Source organism: Pan troglodytes, chromosome 2, assembly GCF_028858775.2.
Source record: "Pan troglodytes isolate AG18354 chromosome 2, NHGRI_mPanTro3-v2.0_pri, whole genome shotgun sequence".
Classification (NCBI taxonomy): domain Eukaryota; kingdom Metazoa; phylum Chordata; class Mammalia; order Primates; family Hominidae; genus Pan; species Pan troglodytes.
Window position 1 is genome coordinate 111,199,342 of NC_086015.1, and position 19,288 is coordinate 111,218,629.

The following is a 19,288-nucleotide window of genomic DNA, read 5'->3' on the forward strand; positions in this document are numbered from 1 at the left end:
ATAGTTATTCCTGAGTTTGATCTTGACTTAACGTTTGCTCCTAGTTTCAATTTAGCAAATTTTTATGGAGGGCCTTCTCTGTACCTAACACTTTAAGATGCTGAATGGGCTTCTAAAGAAATACTGCATATAATTTAGTTCCTGTCCTCGACAAGACAGTTTTTCCTCTTTTGACAAAAATATACAAAGCAGCATGTGGGTCTTCACTTACATGTCATAAAACACCAGGACAGGAAGAAATCCCTGGATGAGGTTGTCATGGAGAAGAGGAGCCTCAGATGAACTTGGAAAGATTAGTCTCTCAGGATGTAAGAAGATACCAAAATGAATTATTTTCAGTAATCTCCATTTCTTCATGACTCAGACAGACTCAAATGTTAATTGTACTTTGCACTGGAAAAATTAAACAGTGGATATAAAACCATGCAAACACTAGGACAACTAAATCTTTGTGCTTAACCATTTGTTCCTTGTGAAATCACCTTTTTATAATTAATTGTTATGGGAAACTGGGGGCAGGAACTGGCCTCTGAGAACAGCAAAATAAACTCTCTGAGGTGTGAAAATGAAATCTCCTTCTACTTTTAGCTTTGGAATTGTAGTGGACACAACAGAACTCCCCTGGGTGTTGGCAGAAGCTTGTCATGAGCACTCTTGGGCAAGCTTGAAAAATTAGCTAAGAAGTGTTTTGAGGAAAGTCAGTTTGAATATTCACCATTATGTAGATTATAAATTTGGTAAAGGCTCTTAAACAATTGTCATCTTTACTGACAGCAATGTCTTTTGATTAAAATATATATATATACACACACATATCCACATATATACACACACATACACACATATGTATATTCAAATAGTTTCATAATTTAAAAAACCCAATCATACATTGATAAAACTGACACCAGCTTTCCCAAAGCCACAAATCACCACACAGAGGAACCTTGTTCCCTCCTCACTCTTCCCTGGTTCGTGGGCGCCCACCTTGCTGACCATCTCCATGGAGAGCATCAGCAGGATTGAACCTGAAGGAAATGAGAAATGCAAAGCAGAGAGAACAGGGTTGTGCCTCTGATGGTCACGTCTTTTGTAAAGTGCATTTCTCTCTCTGAACAACAAGAGCTTATCTTTAAGCCTAGAAGCCAAGGGCGATTCCTTCTAATTAGGCCAGTAGTCACCATTCTGATTCCAATAAAATTAATGAAATGACTAATTAGATGCAGAATATTATGCTACCGTTACAGTCCACCAAGGAGTAAAAACGTGACAGTCTCTGCTTAAGAAGCTTATAGCCTAAAGGAAATACAAACAGACCTCAATTTCTTTTTTTCTCACTTGAGTGAATATATCTTACACCGTTCTGTCAAATCAGAAAGGTTCTGTCAGGGAGAATAAGCTCCTTTTAATATGAATGCAGAAAGAAACCTAAAGAGTTAGAGCAGTGAGCACAGCAGAGTCACCTTTTCCAGAGGCTTAGGAAAGTCCTAACAAGAAACAGCCACAGAATAGGTTTCTGGTCCCCTCATTCCCAGTCTTGAATCCAAAGCACGCACTCTCCATCTAAAACAATGCAGAACGTAATTTTTGAAAGACAGAAAATTAATGGTTGTGAACCCTCTAAAAGGATGTTTTATTTTACTCACCTAAATTATTATTTTCATTGCAAAATCATGGTCCTTCGCTCTGCTGACTTAATGCTGTAATGCTTTGTGTACCTGAAGAGACAGGCTTCAGATACCTCAAGAGCTGTCTGTGTCTGATGGATAGACGAATAAGCCCTAATGCTCTTCGTGGAGGGCAACCCTCTAATTTCAGTAAGAATTGAGCTATGTGATGCTTTTATGTGAGTAACCCAGAGTGAAGGTCTGCTGATTCTGAATGGAGGAATTAAAACATTTCTGAGAATAAACACTGATGATACCTACAAGGATGGAAGGATGGTTTTCCCTAAGTCGTATTTGAGTAAAAATTTGGAGGCATCTGTCTAAGAATTCTGTTCAGTTGTTCTCTGTGGGTTCCTACCTTTCTTTCCCCACCATGTGTGAAAGGTGCTGGTGCCAAAATGGAGTCACTTATGTCAAACTGTAACAAAACGGAGTCAGGGGAGGCCATGAAGAAGAAGCCTTTACGCACACATGCCTGTAACAAGCCTTACAGAAGACACTCTAGCACATAGATCAGTAACAGGACCTATCTCAAGAACTTCCTCGAGATGGCAGTATTCTGGATAAGCCACTCACACAAGGACAGGTACTTAGCAACAGTCTCCACCAGCGAACAAACACTAACTGCCATGAGCTTGTGACCTATGAACGTTACTAAAAAGCAACTCACATGGACTTCTCTTTGTCTTTAAAAGCTTCCCCTTTGCCCCGACCCCCTTGGATGTGCGTGTGATCTGTCATGACACACATATCCTGTATTGCCATCCCCTGCTGTTGCAAAATAAACGTATTTGTTCTGGAGGGCCCATCTCTCCGAGTTTCTCCTTAGGCGGACCCATGCCAGTTTCCTGAAGTTAATGACCAACAGCATGTAGCTTGTTTAAGGATCTGCACTCAATTTGTACACATGAAAGAAAGGATGTATAGCAAGAAAAATCCTCACAGATCCTTGTGTTACGCCATGTTAAGTTCAGACCAAGTGACCTTCTGGAAAGCGAAGGTACTCTCAGACCAACGGACCCTAAAACCAACTTGAAAACCTTGAGCTGTTTTGTAAGCCCCTTGGAGCTTGTCCCCTCCCACCTGGACATGATTTGGAGTTTGTTTTGTTGGTCCTTGGATTTTGGCTTCTGCTTTGATTCTGGATCCACCTTTCCTCCAGCCCTCTGCCTCTTTCTTTTTTCTCAAAATCTCTTAATTGGCTGAGGTCAGCCCTTAGTGTCCGGTTTTGTGCCTCAGCTATATACTTTGTGCCTCTTCAATTTTATACTGTAAAAGCCTTCAATTTTGTACTCTGAAAACTTTCCCTTTTATAACTCTAGGGAGAAAATGCAATATCCCTGGGGCGGAGAGCCTGTTGTAGCTTCTAGCATCTCCCAGAGACCTGCTACAGGTTTGTGACAGGTGGGGGCTATTGCTTTTGGGCTCCTGTCAACAGTATTTTTCAGGAAACTGGGCACTCCAGTTGGTATTAACTATTTGGGCTATTAGACAGAGAAAAAGCAGAAAGCAGAATACATGTACCCTGGGAAAAGTACTTGGAAAAAGCATGTGAAAACATCTGAGTTCTGTGTCGAGGTGTGTGATACAAATTGCTCGATTATCGTAAAGGGTGAATGTGACAAAAAATTAAGTGGGACCAACATCTGGCCATTCCCATGTATGGAATTAATGAGGTTTAAAGGCCCTTTTGATCATCAGATACCTCCCCAAGTGGCCTGTCATTTCATCTGAAAACTTACATTTTCCTGTCCAGAAGGCCTCCGTTCAAACACAACCATCTTTTTTTGGAAGGTACACATACAAATTAATCATCATCAATGTATGAGATGGAGCAAGTGATTCTGTGTCCCAGCAGAACAGGCTCTGAAAAACAAAACATGGCAAAAGAACATTTTAAGCACAGAGTGAGTTGAGAATGTTTTGGAGCTATGCTGTTTAAAACGATGGACACTAACCCCACGTGGCTATTTAATCTTAAATTCAAATTTAAATTAATTAAAATAAAATAATTCAGTTCCTCAGTCACATTAGCTACACTTCAAGGGCTCAGTAACCACATGTGGCTAGTGGCCGACATATTGGAGAGTGCAGATACAGAACATTTCTGAATGTGCTGAAAGTTGATTGCACAGCTCTGGTCTAGAGTGTAGGGGACTTAATGGGGAGAGCATGTCTAAATACATTGTTTCTATGTTGTACTTGAAATCCAGAGAACAGCCAAGAAAGTACTAGAAAAAATGTAGGTGGGGGAGGGGAAGAGCTCCAATAGAGAACTAGGATCACATAAAATAAGAGTGGTAGGGAGACCAAAGGCAAGCATTGCCTGTTTCACAGTGTTGCTTGGAGTCTTCTGCTGACATATTCTATGAGGAAAAGGCAGAATTTCCCAGCAAGTTATGCCTAGGTTCAAATCCTGGTTTTGCCAAATATTAGTTGGGTGGTTGTAAGCAAGCCATTTAACTCTTTTTAGTTTTTCCTCATCTGTGAAATAGAGATTTTGATTCCTACCCTGCACCACTGTCGTGAGGATTAAAGAAAATATATGCAAATCTGGTATATCGTAGGTCCCCAATGAATTGGAGCAATTATATTATAACGCCCATTACCCTGCTTTGAACCACTGACTGTCACTCACATCTTTGTATCTGTCTACATGTCCAGCACATAGCAGGCATTCCATAAATAGCTGTTGGATTTAATTGAACTTGAGGACACTGACCTTTCCCCCCCCTCTCTCTCTCTCTGTCCCTCACTCCCTTTCTCTCTCTCTGCCCTCTCCTTCCCCTCTCTCTCCCTGTTTCTCTTTTCTCTTGTTTTCCTTTTTTTGAGACAGGGTCTTGCAGTGTTGCCCAGGTTGGAGTGAAGTGGTGCAATCATAGCTCACTGCAACGTCGGACTCCTGGGCTCAAGAAATCCTCCCACCTCATCCTCCTGAGTAGCTAGAGCTGTTCCAGTAGGTAGTCCAGCAGACACGAGCAGGACAGAAAGGTCCCCACCTCACCCCACTGGAATATCGGCAACCATTAGGTGATGGTCAGGTGGTTGTTAAACTCTCTCTGAAATAATAATTGGTTGTAGGTGGTGCCAGGAAAAGGCAGTCTCCCAATAGGTAGAAACACCGGAAGTTGGTGATTAGTAGCTTCCCAATAAGATCTCAGGAGTTGGGCCAGTGGGCTCAAGCACTAAGGGGCATTCTTCCCTTACCAGGAAAGTATTCCTAGAGGAAGGTCGTATACCAGTTAAACTCTGCTATTTTGCCTCTTAGTTGTCTGATATTCCTTATGGGGGAGGGGGCTTTCCTGCCCTGCTCATGTCTACCTAACTTACTGTAACAGGACTATGGGTGTATACTACCATACCCGGTTAATTTTCTTAATTTTTATTTTTAGTAGAGACAAGATCCCACTGTGTTGCCCAGGCTGGCCTTTCTTTTTGTAAGCTCTCATCTTCACTACAAATGAAGACCCAGTGAAAGAAAGATGCTGTCCAAATGCCAGTGTTATTGGTATTGCAAAAGTAATTAATATGAAATAGGATCAGAAGACAACAGTCCCTTGGAAGCTAATCCTTTTAAGTTAATGGAATTTAAATATTATAATTCATGAAATAGCACTTAAGTAGTACTGCTTGGACAGTTACTGCTTGTTAGCTGTATTTGCTGAATTTAAAAAATTATACCCTTCACAGAATTGCTTGAGGGCACAAGTACAAAGAATTAATATATTAATTATCATAAGTGAATCATTAAACAGCAACAGTAATTAACAGCTTAAGTTAATATCTGTAAAAAACCCACACAAACCAGTAGTCTTAGTGCTCTCCCACTGGGAAAAGAGCTGGAAGAAGAGCTGAATGGTGGAATATCGGATGTGAATGTGTAATCATGCGAGTTCATCTGGTCCCTCCTACTGCCTTCATATTGAACCACTGTGGACAAATAAGCCCTCACTGTAATGGTCTTAATAAGACATTTAATAATCTTTGCCTGGTGCCATGGTTAATACTGAGTGTCAACTTGATTGAAGGATACAAAGTACTGATCCTGGGTGTGTCTGTGAAGTTGTTGCCAAAGGAGATTAACATTTGAGTCAGTGGGCTGGGAAAGGCAGACACACCCTTAAACTGGGTGAGCACCATCTAATCAGCTGCCAGTGCAGCTAGAATATAAAGCAGGCAGGAAAACATGAAAAGACTAGATGGGCCTAGCCTCCCAGCCTACATCTTTCTCCTGTGCTGGACCCTTCCTCTCCTTGAACATCAGACTCCGGGTTCTTCAGTTTGGGGACTTGGATTGGCTTTCCTTGCTCCTCAGCTTGTAGATGGCCTCTTATGGGACCTTGTGATCGAGTGAGTTAATACTTACATAGTGTGAGTTAATACTACTCCACTTTATATTTATATATATATATCTCTCCTATTAATTCTGTCCCTCTAGAGAATGCTGACTAATACACTAGGCCTGCACTTATTATTGAGACTTCTTTTTCTTTGTATCGTCAGTGTGTATTTTTTCATAGATACCTAACCTGTCAAATGAGATGTTTGAAACTTTCAGAGGAGAAGTTTTAAATGTGGGCTCCAAGGAGTCTAGAACCACTCAGCAACTTGGGGAACGGAAAGCGAGGTAGGATGTATGAGCAGGAACAGATGTGATTTACTCTCTTACCAACCCTAACACTCCCCTCCCAACCTTGATTAAGCTAGCATAACACAAATTTTATATATTTAATTGGCTTGCTTTAATTAGGTTTGAAGAAGAGTCTCCAACACCTTAATATCTTTTCTATATCTTGTATCTTCTTTTTTATATCTTGGTAAATTATTTTGAAAATCACCTAATTTGATCTTCCTAAATTTCCTATTCACTTAAGTCCTTAGTTCTGAACCCTCGCTGACAAATTACATCCACACATATGCTGATTCAGTAAATTTATGCGGGACCCTAACATTTAAAAAAATCTCCCTAGAGGATCCCAACTTGCAGCCAGGGTTGAGATGTATTGTTTAGTCCAACTGCACTGATTTCCTTCCAGGTAGAAATGGGTAGGAGAAGCATTTCATTTTTTTTTTTTTCTGCCAGAGGATAGTTTTCCCAGGAAAATGTGTGTTTATAGAGCTTAGTTTATTCTTTCTTTCCATATTCCTATATAAATCAACATTCCCATTTTGACATCCTTCAAGTAATAGCTGCTATGACTCTCAAACCATTGACTTTATCATTTAATTTTATGAATTTCTATCTGTTATCGAGAAGAGATGGTTTTCATTTAATTAAGATGATGTCTTTTGGCCAGGCGTGGTGGCTCATGCCTATAATCCCACCACTTTGGGAGGCCAAGGCAGGTGGATCACCTGAGGTCAGGAGTTCAAGACCAGTCTGGCCAGCATGGCAAAACCCCGTCTGTACTAAAAATACAAAAAAAAAAAAAAAAAAAAAAAAAATTAGCTGGGTGTTGTGGCATGCACCTGTAATCCCAGCTACTTGGGAGGTTGAGGCAGGAGAATTGCTTGAACCTGGGAGGCAGAGGTTGCAGTGAGCCGAGATCGCACCATTGCACTCCTGCCTGGGTGAGGGAGTGAGAGTCTGTCTCAAAAAAAAAAAAAAAAAAAAAAAGATGGTGTCTTTTAGTAAATCTATAAATGTCCACCAACAAATGTTAGTGTTGAGATTGTTATACAATGTTAGAGCATATTTTTACCTTACATGTGTTTGTTTTGTTTGTTTGGTGTGTGTGTGTGTGTGTGTGTGTGTGTGTTTTGAGACAGGGTCTTGCTCTGTCATCCAGGCTGGAGTGCAGTGGCACAATCACTCACTGCAGCCTTTGCCTCCTGGGCTCACGTGATCCTCCCACCTCAGCCTCCCAAGTAGCTGGGACCAGAGGTGCATGCCACCACGCCTGGCTAATTTTAGTATTTTTGTAGAGACAAGGTTTCATCATGTTGCCCAGGCTGGTCTCAAACTCCTGGGCTCAAGTGATCCTCCTGCCTCAGCCTCCCCAAGTGCTGGGATTACAGGAATGAGCCACCATGCCCAGCCAATGTGTTATTATTATTATTTTTTAATAACAAAAACGTATTATTATTATTGTGTCTTGCACACAGTAGGCTCACACTGAATGATTAATGTCACAATAAGAATCTAGAAATAATTCTACCTATCTGTCACAAAATGTGTAAACATTCAGCTGCTACCATGTACCCGTACTCTGAGCTGAGTGTTTTCCATTAGTGTAGGACCAGGATTAGCTAACAAGGGCAGCATTCCAGGGTTTTTTTTCTTGTCACCACTTTTGTGTTCCAGTTAAGTGGCAACAAATTTGGTAAACAGACAACAGGTGAACTAGAGAACTGGTATGATCTTCTGTTCTGAACAGCTAGATATAGCACTGGTATGAGTGACTGAGTCAGTAGGAATAGACTATGATTCCCTCCCTCCCTTTCTCCCTTCCCTCCCTCCCGTTTCTGAAAATCCAAGGAAGCAGAAAAATATAGAAAATGATATTGCAAATACCTATATATCTGTCACCTGACTTTAAGTCTTACCATTTTTTGATATTTCATCCAATACTTACTAATATGGTTTGGCTCTGTGTCTCCACCCAAATCTCATCTCAAATTGTAATCTCTATTGTGTCAAGGGAGGGACCTGGTGGGAGGTCACTGGATCATGGGGACAGTTTCCCTGGTTTCCCACATGCTGTTCTCGTGAGAGTGAGGGAGTTCTCACGAGATCTGATGGTTTTTAAAGTGGCAGTTTCCCCTGAGTGCTCTCTCTCTCCTGCCACCATGTAAGACCTGCCTTGCTTCCCCTTTGACTTCCTCTATGATTGTAAGTTTCCTGAGCTCTCCCCAGCCGTGTGGAACTGAGAGTCAATTAAACCTGCTTTCTTTATAAATTACTCAGTCTCAGTTATAGCAGTGTGAAAATGGACTAATACACTTAGTTTAAGAAATAGAAATTCACAATTAGAATTGAAGCTACCTTTATAACAACACTGCCCTTAACTCATACTCTTTCCCAGACTTTGCTACACATTAGAATCACTTGGAGAAATTTAAAACTCCCATTTCCCAGGTCTCACCTCCTACCAATTAAACTGGAATGTCTGGGAGAGGCAGCCTTTAGTATTTTGTAAGCTCTGCAGGTAATTATTACATGTGAAAAGTTTGGAAAATACTGTCCTATTTCCCACTCCAAAGGTAACTTCCATCCAATATTTGATGTTTATATTTTTACTACATATGTGTATTTATAAACAAAATACAGTTTTGCATGTTTTAAAATATACACATTGTATAATTTTATATTCTATAATGTGCTTTTTATACTCAACTTGCCTTTTTGTGGTTTATCAATATTTATGCATGTAGTTATAACTTACTCATTTTAATGGCTATATAGCATTCAACTTTTAAATAAACCATGTTATTTGTCCACCTTCCTATTGGCAGATGTTAACAATATGACTTTGTGTTTATGAATTTTGTTCATTTATTCATTTATTTAGGTATTTTATATGTCTTGGTAAAGATCTTGCACATCTTGTGTTGGCATAATTCCTCGATATCTGGAGTTTTTCTGCTATTGCACATGGTATCCTTCAATCATGTATTTGTCACTGGTCCATATGAATAAAATCAGTTTCAGTGAGTTGATTGTGGGTCCAGCAACTTTGCTGAATTTTCTTATTAGCTTAAGGAGATTTGGTGTATATTCTCAGTTTTCATTTGGAGACAATCATATTACCTGTAGTGATAGTTTTCTTTTTTTCTGAGCTTTATAAATTTAGTACCTTTCTTTTATCCTACTGTACTGTTTAGAACCTCCAGCATAATGTTTGGTAAAATCTGTGATAAAAGAAACCCTTAGATTCTTTCTAACTACAAAGGGAATGCTTCTAATGTTTTACTTTTAAGAATTATGTCTGCTATGAGTTTTTTGTGAGTTCCTATTATATATATCCTTTATCAGGTTTAGAAAGTTTTCTTCTTATTTTGCTAAGATTTTTATCATTAAAAGATGCTGAATCTTATCATGTGTTCTTTTTTTCATCTACTCGAAGATTATATGGTTTTTTTCTTTTAATCTGCTAAGAAGATACATTTATATGACTATACCCTGTTTTAAATAATATTATATGAAAGTAATACATACACACACATAGTTTTAAGAATCAAATTGTACCACTAACATTATAATGGAAAGCACTTGGTACCTGGCTCATCATCCAATATCTGAGGCAATCATTTCCAATTATTTAATGTATTTCTTCTGGTATTTTCCTTCCTATTCAAATAATAACAAGTATATACTGACTTATTTTTATTCTGAAGCCTATTTTGCTTAAAATTAATAAAGATACTTCAGTTTTTTAAATTAGCACTAACACATTATGTATTTATCTATCTCTTTCAATTTATCTGGGTTTTTATATTTGAAGTGAGTTTCTTGCTGCAATGTATAATTGGATCTTTTAAAACCCACTTTGACAATCTTTGTCTTTTAGCTGCTGTATTTAGATAATTACATCTAAATACATAATTATATCTAAATATCAACTTATTGATGTTGCTGAATTAATATTTATCATGTTTATAACTTTTCTATCTGTTGCATTTATACTTTCTTTTTTCCTCTTCCATTTCTGCCTTCTTTGCTTTTAATTGAGCATTTTATATTATTTCAAATTTTTCTTCTTCTCTTAGAATATCAATTACACTTTTTTTACACAACTTTTTTAGTAGTTTCCTTTGAGTTTGTTGTATACACCTACAACAAATCCAAGTCTACTTTCAAATAGCCCTATTCTACTTTAGGGGTAGTGCAAGGACCTTACAACAGAATATTTTAAATTCCTTTCTCCTGTGACTTGAGATATTGCTGTCACTGATTTCACTTTTTTTTTTTTTTTTTTTGAGATGGAGTCTTGCTCTGTTGCCCAGGCTGGAGTGCAGTGGCACGACCTTGGCTCAGTGCAAGCTCCGCCTCCCGGGTTCATGCCATTCTCCTGCCTCAGCCTCCCGAGTAGCTGGGACCACAGGTGCCTGCCATCACACCTGGCTAATTTTTTGTATTTTTAGTAGAGACGGGGTTTCACCGTGTTAGCCAGTATGGTCTCGATCTCCTGACCTTGTGATCCGCCCGCCTCGACCTCCCAAAGTGCTGGGATTACAGGTGTAAACCACCGTGCCTAGCCTGATTTCACTTACTGATATGCTATGATTACCCAATAAACTGGTGTAATTATTGTTTTAAATTATCTCTTAGATCAACTGATAAATTGGTATGGTTTATGGTTTACTTTCATCCATTCTTTCTCCGATGATTTTCTTTCTAAAGATCTAAATTTCTAACATGTATTATTTTCCTTCTGCCTGAAGAATATTTGAACATTTCTTGCAGAACAGATGATGAATTTCTTCAGTTTTTGTTTAAGCAATCTTTTTTTCATTCTTAGTTTTGAAGGATAATTTTGCGCATATAGAATGCTGGGATGGTGGGGTTATTTTCCAACATTTTAAGTCTTTTACTTCACTCTCTTTTGCTTGCATGGTGTGCAATCAGAATTTTTTTAATAATTATTATTCTTCGTGTTCTATAGATAAGATTTTTCCCCTGTTTTTTTTCAATATTTTTCTTTTTGTTTTTGGTTTTATACAATTTGAATATGATATGCTTAGTCCATTTTTGGTGTTTGCTTGGTGTTTCTTGAGCATTCAGAATTTGTGGTTTGGTGTCTGTCATTATTTTTGAGAAAATGTCAGCCATTATTACTCCAAGTATTTTTTTCTACTTTACTTTCTTCTTTTTCTTCTTCTAATATTTCATTTACACACGTTATGCCTTTTGCAATTGTTCTACAATTTTTTTGAATGTTCTGTTCTCCTTTTTAAATTATCTTTTCTCAGAAACCATTGTACCAAAAGGATACCTTCACTCATGTTTATCACAATACTATTGACAATACCAAAGTGGAATTGGCCTTAGTGGCCATTAGAAGATGATTGGATAAAGAAAATGTGGTGTGTGTACACACACACACACACACACACACACACTATATAAATACATATGACAGAATACTATGAAGCCATAAAAAAGAAGGAAATGTCTTTTGCAGCAACATGGATGGAATTGGAGGCCATCGTTTTAAGTGCAACAACTGAGAAACAGAAATACCACCTCTTCTCACTTACAAGTGGGAGCTAAATAGCATGTGCACATGGACATGGAGTACAGAATAACAGACAGTAAAGACTTGGAAAAGTGGAGAAGATTGGAAGGGGGTGGATAATAAAAAGTTACTTTGGGTGATGGATACACTAAAAGCCCTGACTTCATCACTATGCAATGTATCCATGTAACGAAATTACATGTCTACCCTATAAATTCATGTAAGAAAAAAAGAAAAAGAGGCAAATGTGAGCACAACTTCTTTCAAAAATACATACATTCTCTTTTCTCATTGCATTTTAGTTTAGGAAGTTTCTGTTGACCTATATTAAGGCTCTCTAATTTTTTCCTTATCTGTGTAACATCTACTGTTGAGCAAATTAAAGGTATTCTTGATTTCTGTTACCAAGTTTTTGATTTCTAATATTTCCTTTTAGTTCTTTCATGGAATTTCCATGTCTCTGCTTACATTTGCCCTCTGTTTTTACACAGTGTATACTCTTTACATTGGAGTCTTTACCATTTTAATCATGGTTATTTAAATTCTGTCTTATAATTTCAACGTTTTCATATCTGAGTTGGATCCTGATGATTGCTTTATTTCTTCAGATTGTATTTTTTTTCCCATTTGGTATGCTTTGTAATCTTTTGTTAAAAGCTGAAAATGTTGTGTCAGGTAATACGGATTGAGGTAAACAAGCCTGTATGAGGATCTGGCTAGGAATTTACCTGTGTTATGGCCTAAATGTTTCTGTTCTCGCCAAATGTTGAATCCTAATCCCTAGTGCAATAGTATTAAGAGATGGGGCTTTTAGGAAGTGATTAGGTCTTGGGGACGGAGCCCTCATGAATGGGATTGGTGCCCTTATAAAAGCGGCCCAATGGAGTTCATTTATCCCTTCTGCCATGTGAAGACGCAGTGAAAAGGCACCATCTTCAAAGCAAAAATGGTTAATACCCAAGCTCTTGCCAGATGCTGAATGGTGAACTCCAGCCTGCAGAGCTGTGAACGAAAAAATTTCCATTGTGTATAAGTTACCCAGTCTAAGGTATTTTGTTACAGTACCCTGAACAGATTAAGACAGATTGTGTTTAATGTTTTCTGTAGCTGTAGGTGCCAGAGGCTTCAAATTCGTCTAGTGTCCTTGCTTTGTCTCCACTCGTGACTTAGGGCTTTCATTATCCTCAGTCTCTGTTTTGCAGCTCCTTTAGCTGTATCCAGTGTTATTCTGGAGCCCCGATTGTGTGGCACTAAGATGTATGGGAGGGAAAATGTTCTATAATCTTCCAATTAAATTAAATCTCAGTCCATTATTGAGTCTATGTTTCAAGTCTTTTACCTTCAGAAATATTTCTCCAATAGTATAGCTTCCCCCGTCCCGCCCCCAGCACCAGTCTCTGACTCTTTTCCTAGCTGCAGGGTTCCCAATCTGCTTCCTCAAACTCTGACTTCTATTCTCCCTCCCCATGCCCCAAGCCCCTTTACAGAAAACAAGAAGATTAAAGGGAGCTAGAGTTGGAGAAATGTACTTTCTCTATCTGGGATAAGGCTCTGGCAAAGTCTTTTCCCCGGGAGATCTCTGGGTGTATTTCACAATGATCTCCTGGCCCACCCCTGCCCTCTTCCCAGCCAGAGTCAGAGTCATCAGGGAATCTCTCTTAGATCTTCACCAGGAGAATCTGGTAGAGTCCCTGGAGGTAATGACCCTGAAAAATGTGCCCCACCTGGGCCCCAAGACTATGTCTTCCAGGAGTTTGTGACCCTTAGGTTATTCCACACTCAGCTTCCAGCAATTCATTAAAATTACCTTTTAAGTGTTCCTAATGGCAGCTTCTATTTCAGGTAATTGGATCTCAGCTGAGGATCTATGGGTGCACCTGCCTTTCCAGATTTCAGGGTAGTGGTTTACTCTGCAAACTCAGCTCTATAGTGAGTCCAAGAAAAGTCATTGATTTTCAGTTTGTCCAGCTTCATTTTGTTGTAAGGGCAATAGCGACAACTTCTAAGCTCTTTACATGTTAGAGAGGAAACACAAAGTCTTGACTCCACACTTTTACAGTCCATTCCAAGAATCCTGGATTCATGTGGAAGAGGAATGGACACAGTTTCAGTCCTCCCTGCCTCATTATGTAAGTCCCAGTTCCTGTTCCTTTATGGGGTTAACACCCAAGCCCCTAGGTAATGGAAGCAGGCACCATTCTATCTCCACAGTTGGCACAGCATCATCTCATGCATTTTCTACTCTGGCTTCCAGTTTCCTTTTTGTTTTTGGCCTTTGGGAATTTTCTTTACTTTCTACTATTCTCAAATGAAAATGTATAAGGATGTGAATTAATGTTCTCTTGGCATTTCTTGGTAGATGGACAATTTTCAGATTATTTAGTCTGTAACATTGCTAAAACTAGCCTCTTACCAATTTTTCTATTCAAATATTTGGTGAGCTGGTGGGTGCTGTGACTCCTGAAATCCCACTGGCCCAGGCAAAGCCCTAGGCAGGGAATTGGGACTCCCTGGTACTGCTTGCTGTTCTGCCCCTGACTACCTGACTACCGTGTCATGGTGCATGGAGAAGCCTCTCAGCACTGTCAAGTCCTGGGCCCAGTGGGAAAGCAGCAATGCTATGGTATTCACAGCAGATTTGCCTGAGCCCAGTGGATGCTGTCTACCCAGCTTCTCCTGTGTGTGATCCTGATAATACTGATCTTCTTGAGTACCACAACTCTCCACTTCTGGGTTTCTTTGGAGTGTGGCTCTGTTGCACTTGCCTCCCTCATCCTAAGCAACACTGAGCAAGATTTTGACAGATTCAGATCAGCTTTTCCACCTCTTCCTCCCCCGTCTGCCTTATCCCAAGACTTCAGTTTATGACTTCTCCTCTAGAGAAGGGATTTTGCAAATCCCATCTCCTTCTTGGTGATATAGCTTGCTCTTTTTCAATATATAGCTTTGACCCAGGGACATATTGCAGCCAAATCTGCATAATTACTTGGAAGAACTGGGATACCCAAGTGATCAATCTTTGGGACTTAATTTGAGTAGGCACCCCAAGCCTTATGGGGTAGGGGAGGTGCATGTGAACAAGAATTAAAGGATTTTGTCAAATATTCTAGTTTAGTTCCTGAAAAAAGGAATGGATGAGCATGGCTCAGCAACTCCCAAGAAAGAAACCCTATTGTGTTGGAGTATAGAAGCCTTAGTATCTGAGTATTTAAAAGGAGCACTTTATTTTTAAGTATCTCCTTTTTCTTGAGATAAGAATATTAAAACCTTAATTTCTGGGCTTCAGGTCAAGCTCCCTTAACAAGCACTGTGGGTGGGATGTTTTCTGGTTCCTCTCAAGGAGCTGCTCATCAAACAGTCTTTTGAAACCGAGCCAGCAGGTAGAGGCTGCAGAGAACAAGCTAAGGTCACCCATGCAAGAGGTTGGTTAATTCAATTATAAATCAAATTGCAAAAGGACAGCAATTTGCTGTAAGTTCTTGAGATGCTCATAATGTGGAATACTTTTTCCCTTAGAAGGACTTAAGCTCACCGGCTTTAAATAAATCCTACAAAACTCAAGTCCATAGGTGCATATTTCTGTGTAAACATTGTGGAGTAGTTAGTGATTAAAAGAGATGTAATCTCTTAGTAGGGAAAAGAGGAGGAAATTAAAAAATGGTGCCATATCCCATGTAGATTTACAATGGTGTTGATATAGGTGATCTTAATTCTCAGGCAGAAACTTTCAAGATTTCATCTATTATTAACTGAGACACAGTCAAAGACCTTGCAAAAACGTTAAAACCCCCATTTTAGAACTAATAGGCTCCTCTATATTCCCTGTTTTCAGGGGCCCCTCGGGATTTCCCCCTTTATAGCTACCTTACTGGCTTTATTAGACCATATAATTCCTGGTTGTCATTTCAGCATCAGATGGACCTCACCTCCCTCAGGAATGTTTCCTGATTTCTTTCCCTACTCCTATTGCCCACTTCAAGGCCCCTGCTCTGGAGCTTCCACACTATCTCTCAGTGATTCACTATTATTTAAAATCTCATCCTTGAATGCCAATCTCCCCTCAAGGCCATGAGCTGCTACAGGGCTCTGTCTTCATACATTATTTTCTTCTGTCACTCAGTACCCAGCACATACAAAATTGTTTGGTTTATTTTTTAATGTAAACTTTTAAATTAACATTACCCAATGTAGAAAATTACACAAGTCATACATGTACAGCTCAGTTGATTTCTGACAGTAAACACACCCATGTAACCAGCACTCTGGATCAAAGAATGGAACATTTGCAGAGCCCTGGAAGCACCCCTTATGTTTTCTTTCAATGCCTCTCACTTGCTTGAAGCTAACACCTATCTTGAGTCCTAATGCCATACATTCATTTTGCCTATTTTTGGGCTTTATGTAAATGGAATAATAAATTTTGCATCCTTTTGTGTTTCCTTGTTTCACAAGCCATTATGTTTGTAAGATTCATCTAAGTATTTTTGGGTGTATGGCTGTAGTTTATTTTCCTAGCTTGATCACTTTCTATTATATAAATGCACCATAATTTATCCAGTCAATTGTTCTTGGACCTCTAGGTTTTTAGTTTGGGACTATTATAAATAGTGTTAATAGCGTTGCTATAAACATTCTGACACATGTTGTTAAAAGATAAATTTAGACACATTAAAATTTTGAAGGGTTTATTTGAGCAGACAACCATTCATGAATTGGGCAGCATCAGAACACAAGCAGTTGGGCTCTACTCACAGGACATAAGGGGAAAACTTTTATAAGGTGTTCTTGGAAGCAACACCAAGAAAATATATTTGACTGGTTAAAGTGGAAAGTCCTTAGTTAGAAGTTAGTTTGGTGGTTTCTGATTAGTTAAGCTTAAGTTTCATTTTACTGTTTACATTGAGTTGGGCTTTTGCTTGCTTATGTAAAAGACCCAAGGCACTCGAGCCAATTCAGCCTAAGGGCCTTCCATCAGTTTTTCTTAACAATGTATTTTGGTGCACGTATATTTGCATTTCTAAGGCAAAAATTGATAAATAATAGGTTTCACATATTTCCAACTTTCATAGAAATCACCAGTTTTCCAAAGTAGGTTGCACCAATTTTTATCCCTAGCAGTTCAACAAATGTGTTTTGAATAAATTAATTTCCTCCCTAAGCTTGACTCTTTAGGGTGACACAATCTCTATAGCTACCTTGAAAAGAAAAAGTCTTCTGTTCCTTCCTTCTTTTTAATTTTCTTCTTATATCTGTTAATAAGTGACTTAAACTAGGGCTAAATGGAAATGTCTATAAATGTTACATATGAGAAAATTCCCAAGTCATTGAAATAACCTATAATGTGGATATTTCCTTTCCTGTCTTTATGTTGTAATTGCTGAACACCATTCTGGGAACAACTAGCTTTGCTGAAATATCAGGTTGTGAATAATTCTGAAAGTATATTTAATTTTTCAGACAAATGTGAATAATATATATCTTCCTTTGTGGGATTGCTTAGTCTCTCGTCTTGCTGTAAACATATCCTAATCAAAAGTAATTGTGAATTTAAACAGTGGAGACCAATTAAAGTGCAGTTACCATTTGTTATGTGAGTTCACCAGTGTAAATGCCCCTCTGTGATGGGATTTTGCTTTCATCTAGGCAGCCACATTACATTATCTGATCTGAGCATCATCGTATCTCAGTGGGTGAGAATTGAGTCAAGGGGAAAAAACTGAGTGTTGCTAAGAGGTAAGGTAATTTATTCAGGAAACATCACTGTTCTCTGAGGATTGATATTTAACTGGCTTTCCTGCTTGAATGTCTATGTAATTTGCTGGAGGGCAGCTTACATTTGAGTGTAGAATCAACACAGGATGGACTTTCTCAGTTCAGTACAATTTTACTTATTCATAGGGTCTCATCTTTCATGCATATCAGGGGAACCAATTGAGTAGCCTCCTGTGCTGGCCCTATGTTGGGACTTACCAAGTATAGTCACGTGTTGCTTAAAGCTAAATGGTATGGCCTATTGGTCCTAGGCTACAAACCTGTATGGCATGTTACTGTACTGAATACTATAGGCAACTAAAACACAATGGTAAGTATTTATGTCTGTAAACATATCTAAACATAGAAAAGGTGCAATAAAAATATGCTATAAAGATTTCAAATGGGTTGGGTGCGATGGCTCACACCTGTAATCCCAGTACTTTGGGAGGCCAAGGCAGGTGGATCACCTGAGGTCAGGAGTTTGAGGCCAGCCTGGCCAACATGGTGAAACCCCGTCTCTACTAAAAATACAAAAATTAGCCAGGCATGGTGGCGGGTGCCTGTAATCCCAGTTGCTCAAGAGGCTGAGTCAGGAGAATCTCCTGAACCCGGGAGGCGGAGGTAGCAGTGAGATGAGATTGCACCATTACACTCCAGCCTGGGCAACAAGAATGAAACTCTGTCTCAAAAAATAAAATAAAATAAAGATTGAAAGTGGTACACCTCTATAGGGCACTTACCATAAATGGAACTTGCAAGACTGGAAGTTGCTTTGGGTGAGTCAGTGAATGACTGATGAGTGAATGTGAAGGCCTAAGACATGATTGTACACTGCTGTACACTTTATCAGCACTATACACTTAGGCTACACTAAATTTATAATAAAAATTCTTTCTTCAATAATAAAATGAGCTTACTCTAACTTCTTAACATTATAAACGTTTTAATTTTTTAAAACTTGACTCTTTTGTAATAACACAGCTTAAAGCATAAACACTTTGTACAGCTGTGCAAATATATTTCTTTATAGCCTTATTATGTAAGCTTTTCTCTATTTTTAAATTTTTTACCTTTTAAACTTTTTTGTTAAAAATTGAGACACAAATACACACACTAGCCTTGGCCTACACAGGGACACGATCTCCAATATTATGGTCTTCCGCCTCCACATCTTGTCTCACTGGAAGGTCTTCAGGGGCAGTAACACACACGGAGCTGTCATCTCCTATGATAACAATGCCTTCTTCTAGAATACCTGACGTGCCTGAGGCTGTTTTACAGTGAACTTTTTTTTTTTTTTTTTTTTGAAACAGAGTTTCACTCTTGTTGCCCAGGCTGGAGTGCAATGGCGCAATCTCGGCTCACTGCAACCTCCGCCTCCCGGGTTCAAGAAATTCTCCTGACTCAGCCTCCCGAGTACTGGGATAACAGGCATGGGCCACCACGCCCAGCTAATTTTATATTTTTAGTAGAGATGGGGTTTCTCCATGTTGGACAGGCTGGTCTTGAACTCCCGACCTCAGGTGATCCTCCCACCTCGGCCTCCCAAAGTGCTGGGATTACAGGCGTGAGCAACTGCGCCCGGCTACAGTTAACTTTTTTTAAATAAGTAGCTGGGCACAGTGGTGCCTGCCTGTCCCGGCTACTCAGAAAGCTGAGGCAGGAGGATTGCTTGAGCCCAGGAGTTCAAGG

General features: G+C 39.2%; 1 long non-coding RNA gene across 1 annotated transcript in view; it reads right to left on the minus strand.

Annotated features, from left to right (window-relative positions):
• The window catches only part of LOC100613690 (uncharacterized), a 36,070-nt gene that overhangs the window by 11,639 nt on the left and 5,143 nt on the right, over positions 1–19,288 (minus strand). Inside the window, exons 3-5 of the long non-coding RNA XR_001713511.4 lie at positions 3,407–3,530; positions 1,461–1,560; positions 212–393 (exon numbers count right to left, since the gene is read on the minus strand). This is a non-coding gene — a long non-coding RNA (uncharacterized LOC100613690). The remainder of the gene's footprint in view (positions 1–211; positions 394–1,460; positions 1,561–3,406; positions 3,531–19,288) is intronic.